The sequence below is a fragment of the Apium graveolens genome, chromosome 4, assembly GCF_009905375.1.
Source record: "Apium graveolens cultivar Ventura chromosome 4, ASM990537v1, whole genome shotgun sequence".
NCBI lineage: Eukaryota > Viridiplantae > Streptophyta > Magnoliopsida > Apiales > Apiaceae > Apium > Apium graveolens.
The window spans coordinates 67,190,396-67,200,262 of NC_133650.1; the positions used below are offsets into that span (position 1 = coordinate 67,190,396).

A 9,867-nucleotide genomic window follows, 5' to 3' on the forward strand; every position below is an offset into this window, starting at 1 on the left:
AGACTTGTCAATCCAGCTGTGTGAATTGTTTGTTGATTTGCAACCTTGGATATTGAACTGTTCTGCAATTCTGTACTTAGAGAAATTTCTTCACTTCGAGATCTCCAATTAAGTTGTAGAGAACTCGATATTTCGATAGGCATGTTGGCTTGTCGATATCTCTGAAACTTCATTGTTGACTTGACTTATCGACGACTCTGAGTTCTCTAGTGAATTTTGGTTTATCGATAACTCAGAGTTCTCTAATGGACTTTGGCTAATCAATAACTCAGTGTTCTCTAATGAATGTATACTTGTCGATATCTCTGAGTTCTCGAATGGGTATCTGACTTATCGATATCCCCAATAGCATTTCCTGAGTTCTCGATAGACAATTCCTGAGTTCTCGATAGGTAATTCCTGAGTTCTCGATAGGTCTTTCTGAGTTCTCGAATGACTTCTCTATAACACTAATTATGTGACTTGTAGAGATCTTGACTTAGAATGTTTTTCACCAAATAGAATTATTCAACTCCAAGCTTCTTCATAATTCTTCTGAGGCATGATCTTCTTGATCATCTTCCAGATAGAATTCTTAGGCTGACACTGTTTAGGGAAAAATTGTAACACCCCCAGTATAGGCTCACACACACACAGGTTATATGCTTGGAAACAGTATCAAATAAATCATCTCCACTTATCTACCTGACGGGGCTGGCGCACAAAAAGCCTACGGAACTCACGAGCGTTCCTTACCCGCCTACGGACAGCAGTCTTGGTTTGATCCATGCTGGTAGTCTGTTGTGATATGATATATAAAAGCAAGGGTGAGCATTATAGCTCAGCAATGTATATATCCCCATAATTAAGTATGTAAGGATAAATAAAACCAATAATTATACTTTGTATCTCCAAAGCGTTCTAAAAGTTTATATGCTTGTCAAATTTATAGTATTCTCAAAATCAACTACAATAGTATATACACTGAATACTTGTATTCATCTCTTTCTCAAAATCATTTTATACTCGTACTCATTTTATTTCAAAATCTCAAGATGTTACTCGAACCAAGATTCTCAAATGGGTGTGATATATATTCGTCAACATCCCAATTTAAAACTCAGCCTTATCGGCAGATTTCTCAAATGGATTTGATATATAATCATCAACATCCTTATTTAAACTCAGCCTTATCGGCAGATTTCTCAAATGGATTTGATATATATTCATCAATATCCTTGTTTAAAATTCAGCCTTATCGGCTCTCTGTTGTATATTTCACAACAGTTTTTTTTCCAAAATGGAAGAAAGGGACTATAATGGAATAAACCACGTATCGGTGATCAGCCGAATACGAAATTTTCTCTACTAGTAGAAGGAATACAAACCTAGCCGCCTTTGGGCTCATCAAGACGCTACACGGTGGTTGCCCATTGGCGTGCATGTCCGAAAGTCAATGGTCACATAGACCATATAACCGTACAATGCGCCACTCCGCGCTTGTATAATGCGCCACTCCGCGCCTGGTCACTGCCCGATACCACTCCGTGCCGGGCAGGCCACATTCCAGTCCCAAAACAATTATATCTTTTGCTCAAAATCCTTTTTCGAAGGAATAGGTCATTAAAAGTTGACCTTTAAATCAGATGATTTATTCATCACTTTGAATTCAAAATCCTTTTCCGAAGGAATAGGTCATTTAAAGTTGACCAGTAAATAAGATGATTTATTCATCACTTTTAACTCAATTGATCTTTGGGAGTTGTCAGAGTTTTGAATTTAAAATCATTTTCAAATCCCTATCTGTAGTAGGGTGACACATATTTTATTCACTTGTTCTTTATTGAACGAGGAAGCAAAACTCTTATGCTTCTAGACTAAGTTCCCTAAGTTTTTGATACGTTTCAAATGATTAATCTCTTTCAAGAGTTTTGAATAATTTAGAAAGTACCTTTGGGAACTATGTCTATTTTTAAATAAGTTTTTAGAAGTCCGAAGATACTAAATATCTAAGGTCTCATAATAATTTAAGAGGGATTCAATGAATTGATAAAATCTTATAAATAAAACATCTTTGTATAAGGTTCAATGAATTAATAAAAACCTTAAATACAAAATATTTCTGAATAAGGTCCAACGAATGGAGACACCTTAATCAAATAATCAAAACCGGATTTGGTATCCTAATATTGCTCTTTGAATAGTTAAATCTTTATTAAATAACGTGAAATGATTTATAAACTATTCAGTATATTTTTAAATACTTTCTGGATATTTAATAATCCATTAAGTATCGCTTTATAAAATAATCAATCAAGTAGGGTGTCCCTTAAATGAATAAACCAATATTTCTCGAAGTTTAAGTCAAAATCTCAATTGTTCGCTTGATATATATATTACGCGAACGTACTTTGTTTATCGAAATAGAAATCTTTCGCGTCCGGCTCTCTCCGGAATTAAATTGTTATTAAAATATCTCCGACTCCCATTATCATATATTATATTTGAAATACGTTTCAATTTCTCATACTCGTGTAAAACGAAATTTGTTTTCGTAAACAATCGCATAATTCGTATGCATTGATATCATAGACAAGCATATATATTTGAATTGTAAATCATGGCATCAATATCACAACAGTATATATATAGCATGGATAGTATGAGATAGGGTTTCGAAAACTTGCCTCGAGAAATCGAAGTGGTATAGTCTCTGGTGTTTGGTTGGCGATCTATAAACAAGAACCAACGGTCTAAGTTAGTACGCGATTAACGTCTCGCTCTTATTAAGCAACTTTCGCAACTACTCAAGTATAACGAATCTCCGATCGTCACATTCTCAACACTTATATTCTCACTTTATAACATGTTCGAGTTTTGAAATCGATCGTTCGCTTTAGAAATTCCATTTCGAGTTTTAAGCTCGAACGTGAGAAAACGCGCGTCAAAACTAGGTTTTTATGCGTTTCTCGCTTGCTCTCGCTTTACCAAAACATTTTTATAAAATCGAAAAATTAATATTTTATCAAAATTCTTTTTGTAAAGTCTTCTCTACTGTCATATCCAGTTTTCATAATTTTTCCAGAATCTTGAAAATATTTTAAATCCTTCAAAATCACCATGCAAGTGGACTTAAGTGCAGTTGGCTAATCGCAGAAATGTTTTACACTAAAACGACCATAACTCCTAAACCGTAAATCTCCTCATGATGATCTACACATTTATAGAAACTAAAAAACAAGATCTATCTATTCATGGAAAGTGGTTTTCAAATTTTAACTATTTTCATGGCCGAATGTCCTGCAGAAAATAGATCAAGTGCAAGAATGCCCAAACTCAATTTCTACTACTTGATCTTAACACATTCACTACCTATAACCATCATAAACACAAGTACTTCTCAATATCCACTCACATACACCTTATATGCTCTATCTAGTACCACATACATGGATTACAACTCAACATCTCAAGCCTTTAGCAAGAACATAATCAATACAAACTCAAACAAACACAATCCTTTGGATCTTAACACTACAACAAACATAACTCTTAAATCCAACCATAAAACCTTAAAGGGTTGAAAGTTATACCTTCTTGGACACTGGAAGGTTAGTTCTAGGATGATTGAGGCTTAGTTTGCTTAGAAAACACTTAGAAGGGCTAGATCCTTAAGAAACAAAACCAAGAAACAAGTTAGAATTTCAGAGTTACCTTTCAGCACCTCATTCAAATATTTTTATAAAATTGAAAAACAATAATTTGAGGCTGAAATTTGGTACGAAGATTATCCATGATATATAGAAGCTATGGTACAAATTTCATGATATTTGAATGAGTATATTTGGAGGTATGAATTTTTCTTTCTCCCTTGCTCAGAAAACCCGAACTGCTGGAATGAAAAATGGGAGAGCTTTAAGTGAGGGAAAAGGGGTTGTTTTCTTTTGTGGCTGAGTGTGGGAGTGTATAATGAATGTATGGGATGTATGCAGAAGATTTGACAATAATTTGGCAAAGGTATGGGTTGGTTTGATTGTGTGGTGAAGTGAGAAAAGGGAGAAGTATGGCTTGTGTACTTGTTTATCTCCCATCACTGTTCAACACTATTCCACTAAATATTCTAGTTAACTTCTAATCATCTAGTTACACTCCTAACTACTAGTCAGGACTTGGTTATGCATGGCCAACTTGCATGGGATTTAATTTCTCATTCGTTTATTTATCGTAAACGCAATCGTCGTTCCATTCCGATAGTTTCCACGTATAACGACTTGTTTCGTAGCGATTTCTTTTATCGCTTATAATCCTATAACCAATTCCATTCCTTCTCTTGATCATAGAAACACCTTGATATATTATTTATTTCATGTAGTATTCCCGGTTCTACGCCATTCTTTACGGATACGAAAACACGTAGTATAATCGTGAATCTTCGAATTCCGTCGGCTTTTACATTCACTTATTTTCCTCGATAAACAAGAATATGATCTCGGATTCTCAAAATTCCACTATTTATTTTATGATGACCCCCATACGTATTACTTAATCAGCTCAAGTTACTATTCACAGAAGTTTTAAAATATTACAAAAATCAGGGTTCTTACCAAAATGCTCCAGTCTGCTCCATTTACATTTTACAGACATTAAGTGTTACAAGTATGAATTACAGATTAAGGTTACAATACAACTAATCTTAGGGTTGGCCCCAAGCTTAACTGATTGCTAATGACATTGTCAGCATCAGTAATCTTTGACATCATCATGTTAATGACATTGTTAGCTCTAGTAATCTTTGACATTAGATCATTGAAGATTAATGACATTGTTAGCTCCAGTAATCTTTGACATCAGATCATTGAAGATTAATGACATTGTTAGCTCCAGTAATCTTTGACATCATCTATTATATAACTCATTGCTAATGACATTGTCAGCATCAGTAATCTTTGACATCATCTATTATATATTACAATCTCCCCCAACTTGTTCATTATGAAATTATGCACAAGTTCTGATTGATGATGTCAAAACTTTAACTAAATGCAGAAACCAAAACCAATCTTCCCATCAGGTCTTCTTTTGTTGAGTTGCATTTAGATTTATTCAACATCCATTAGCTGTTTTGGCATTTAGATATATATTCTCCCCCTTTTTGACATTATCTACAGGAAGAAAGATCCATCTAAATGCACATTGTTCAAGCTGCTGTCACTGTCCATTGGGAACACTGTCTGCAGCTTCCAGCTTCATTGAGATTCATGGTGATGAGTTTATCAAAAAGAATAGAAGTTTCACTTAGATCTGTAGAAAAAGTCTGTTAGTGATAAGAGTCATAAGCTCTCTGTTCTTTTGAATAAGTAGTCTCACCAATGCTCACTACACTAGTCTCATGACTTTTGAGAGTCAGAGTTCCCTCACAAGGATTACTAAATCCATACACTCATCTACCTCTCCTTTTGCCAGGAAGGATCTGATAAGTGGCATTTTATACCACTTAGAGCGTCTTAAAATGGCTTAAATTGGTGTCTTGAAATCAAGTATTTTGTGTATTTGATGCGTTTTTCTAGTGTTTATGCATTTCAGGGTTTTAGTTGCATTTCGGGGGAGGAATCATCAAGAGTAAGCCTTGCCATGTGTTCACCATTGCGAGAGGAAAGAAACCGGCAGATTACGGCGAAGAAACAGAGCGAAATCAGAATTTTTCCAGTAGAGGTCTGAGCGCCCGCTCAGCATTGCTGAGCGGCCGCGCAGCAAGCTGCGCGCCCGCTCAGCATTTTAGGACTTCTACTTCTGTTTGGTTTCCACTTCTATGTAATCTGAGTTTTATGGGACTATTATATAAGTAGATTTGAGACATTTTCACAAGTGTGGATTGAAGAAGATTGTGTTTTTACGTAAGGAGCGAAGGAGATAAGGAAGAAGACCGATTTAGCACACCGCAACAAAGAGGAAGCATATATTCTTGTGATTCTTGTTTCGTTGTAACGTTGGATGCTAGTTTTCTTGCTTTGAACTTATTTACTCTTGTGACGTACTCTGTTTTAATATAATTAGTTTAGTTATTATTTTCTTGTGTTTATTTATCATGATTTCATATGAACCCATGATGACGATAAGTGCTATTATGGGCTAATCGTGATCATGGGGTTGCAACGGATTTATTATGGAATTCTTTAGTTAATTGTTTAATACTTTAGTGTGTGATGATTGCATGATATCTAGTATTGGTTGTGCGTATTCGTCTTATGTGCGTCGCGAACATATAAAATAGGGTGTTAATTTCTTGTGAAGCGACGGTGGATCTTGAGATTTAGAACTTGCTATGCTAGCATAGGTTCATGTACGTTGTGCATGATTAGTGGGTAACTCTAACAGTTTTATTTGCCCTATGTAATCAAAAGGAATAACTTCTGCTTAAATCGTTGTGTTGTCAATTTCTGTAGACATATGGGAACTCAACATAATTGATGACTATTCAACTTCTATCTTAATTGTGGATGCTTGGTAGAATGGTATTAGTACAATGAAAGTTGGCTTTTATCAGTTTCGTGTTATTCGATTAATATCATCACTGTCTCATGCTAAGGGTAATAACAATGGCTATAGAAGGAAGTAATAATGAAGTTGTGATCTCATGAGTGTTTTATTATTGATAAATTGAAGTGTTAGTTAAGTGATTAATTAAGTAGTTAATTATAGTTAATATTTAATCAACAATTTTAAGTGTTAGTATCTTAACATTGAGAAGTAATCATACATTGGTGAGTGAGTTTAATTAGATAATAATTTAGTCTGAGTCTCTGAGGGAACGAACTAGAAAGTATTCTATATTACTTGCGAACGCGTATACTTGCGTGAATATTAGTGCGTGTTTTCGCCCTAACAAGTTTTTGGCGCCGCTGCCGGGGACTCGACGTATTTGTTTAGTTTATGTACTTACCATCATTGGTCATTAGGACTCAGTGATTAGGACGTAGTGGTTACTTATTTTTTCCGGTTGTGTTTCAGGTACTTTAGCAAGCGTTTATGCAAACTCGTTCTCGTGCTCGCAAGAGGACTTTAGATACAGCTGAGGAGACAGATGAAGTTCTTGATATTCCGGAGAAGTTAGATTTTGAGGATTCGGATTCAGGAACTAAGCAGAAAGAACCAGTAAACATGGGAGATCGTATTGTTCAAGCTGATCCAGCTCTTATGGATTTTTCTCGGCCTAAAATTGATGACATTCAGTCAAGCATCCTTCATCCGGCTATTCAAGCTAACACCTTTGAAATCAAGCCAGGCACTATTCAGATGGTGCAGAATTCTGTTTCTTTTGGAGGAGCGGCAACTGAAGACCCCAACATGCACATAAGGAATTTTGTCGAGATCTGCAGCACTTTTAAGTATAATGGCGTGACTGATGAGGCTATCAAGTTGAGGCTTTTCCCATTCTCACTGAGGGACAAGGCTAAAGACTGGTTACATTCTGAACCAGCTGGGTCCATCACTACGTGGCAAGATCTTGCGCAAAAGTTTCTGGTGAAGTTTTATCCGATGGCAAAGACTGCTGCTATGAGGAGTGCTCTTACTCAGTTTGCGCAGCAACCTACAGAATCTATGTGCGAGGCTTGGGAACGCTACAAGGAAATGTTGAGAAAATGTCCACATCATGGAATGCCGGATTGGATGGTGATCACTGGTTTCTATAATGGTTTGGGGGCCCAATCTCGGCCCATGCTCGATGCAGCAGCTGGAGGCGCCTTATGGGCTAAAAGCTATACTGAGGCGTATAATCTTATAGAGACGATGGCTGCAAATGAGCATCAAAACCCAACTCAGAGGATGACGTCAGGCAAGGTAGCAGGTATTCTGGAAGTTGATGCAGCCACCGCTATTGCAGCCCAGCTCCAAGCGCTATCATTGAAGGTTGATTCTCTGGCTACGTATGGAGTTAATCAGATAGCTATGGTTTGTGAGCTTTGTGCAGGTTCTCATGCTACGGATCAGTGTTCTCTTGTCAACGAATCTGTTCAGTATGTGAATAATTATCAGCGACAACAGCAGCCTGTACCAGCGACCTATCATCCTAACAACAGAAATCATCCAAATTTCAGCTGGGGGAATAATCAGAATGCTATTCAGCCACCATATCAGCAAGGAGTGAGTAAACAGTTTAACCCACCTGGATTCCAGCAACCACAGCAGTATGCTACAAGGCAATCATATCCTCAACAGGGAAGTGCAGCTGCACCTACTAGTGCTGATTTTGAGGAACTTAAGCTGTTGTGCAAGAGTCAGGCGGTTTCTATCAAGACCTTGGAAAATCAAATCGGTCAATTAGCCAAGGCAGTGCTCAATCGTCAACCTGGCACTCTTCCCAGTGACACGGAAGTACCAGGCAGGAAGGAAGCTAAAGAGCAAGTTAAGGCTATTACCTTAAGGTCTGGAAAAGTAGCTGATGTTGAAAAGGCAAAAGAAGTAGAAGCTGAAATTAGAGGTGAAGAATCTAAGCAAAAGGAGAAAGTGGCGGAACCAAGGAAGACTACTATTGAACACACTCTGCCTGAGGCTAATACAGGGGAGAAACAGCTCTATCCTCCACCACCTTTTCCTAAGAGATTGCAGCAACAAAAGCTAGATAGACAGTTCAGGAAGATTCTGGAGGTGTTCAAGAAACTTCACATCAATATACCTTTCGTGGAGGCTCTGGAACAAATGCCTAGTTATGCGAAGTTTATGAAGACTATTCTTTCAAGGAAGGTGAAACTGGATGACCTTGAAACCGTTGCTCTCACGGAAGAATGCAGCGCTGTTCTGCAGCAAAAGTTACCACCAAATCTGAAAGATCCAGGAAGCTTCACCATTCCTTGCACCATTGGCAATCTGACTTTTGACAAGTGCCTTTGTGATTTGGGAGCAAGCATTAATCTGATGCCGTTGTCGATCTTTAAAAAGCTGGATCTGCCTGATCCAAAACCCACATACATGTCGCTACAATTGGCTGACCGTTCCATTACTTACCCAAAGGGCATAGTTGAGGATGTGCTCGTCAAGGTGGATAAGCTCTTCTTTCCAGCAGATTTTGTTATTCTGGATTTTGAGGAAGATAAGAAGATTCCCATAATCTTGGGAAGGCCTTTCTTGGCTACTGGCCGTACCTTGATAGATGTGCAAAAAGGTGAACTTACTATACGGGTCCAAGATCAGGATGTGACCTTCAACGTATTCAAGGCAATGAAATTCCCTACAGAAGATGAGGAGTGCTTAAAAGTGGATGTGATTGATTCTGCGGTTACTTCGGAACTCGATCACATGCTAATGTCTGATGCATTAAAAAAGGCCTTAGTGGGGGATTTTGACAGCGATGATGAAGATAGCAACGAGCAATTACAATATCTGAACGCTTCTCCCTGGAAGCGAAAGTTGGACATACCATTTGAATCTCTTGGTACTTCTGACCTTAAGAACGCTGAAGGGAAGCTCAAACCATCAATAGAGGAAGCACCTACCTTGGAGCTCAAGCCATTACCTGAGCACTTGAGGTATGCTTTTTTAGGTGATTCATCTACGTTACCTGTTATTATTTCATCTGACCTTTCAGGTAGTGAAGAAGACAAGCTCTTAAGGATTTTAAGAGAATTCAAATCGGCTATAGGATGGACCATAGCAGACATCAAGGGGATAAGTCCTTCATATTGTATGCATAAAATTCTGCTAGAGGAAGGTAGTAAGCCAACTGTGGAACAACAGCGAAGACTGAATCCCATCATGAAGGAGGTGGTGAAGAAAGAAATTCTGAAATGGCTAGATGCAGGCATCATTTATCCTATTTCTGACAGCTCGTGGGTGAGCCCCGTACAATGTGTACCTAAGAAGGGAGGTATCACTATGGTCGCAAATGAAAAG

At 37.6% G+C, this 9,867-nt stretch overlaps 1 non-coding gene across 1 annotated transcript; it reads right to left on the reverse strand.

The window, feature by feature from the left end:
- Nucleotides 1-7,530: 7,530 nt before the first annotated feature.
- LOC141722288 (small nucleolar RNA R71) lies at nucleotides 7,531-7,637 on the reverse strand. Its single transcript, XR_012575307.1, has one exon. It is a non-coding gene; the product is annotated as a small nucleolar RNA R71 (small nucleolar RNA).
- Nucleotides 7,638-9,867: the final 2,230 nt, after the last annotated feature.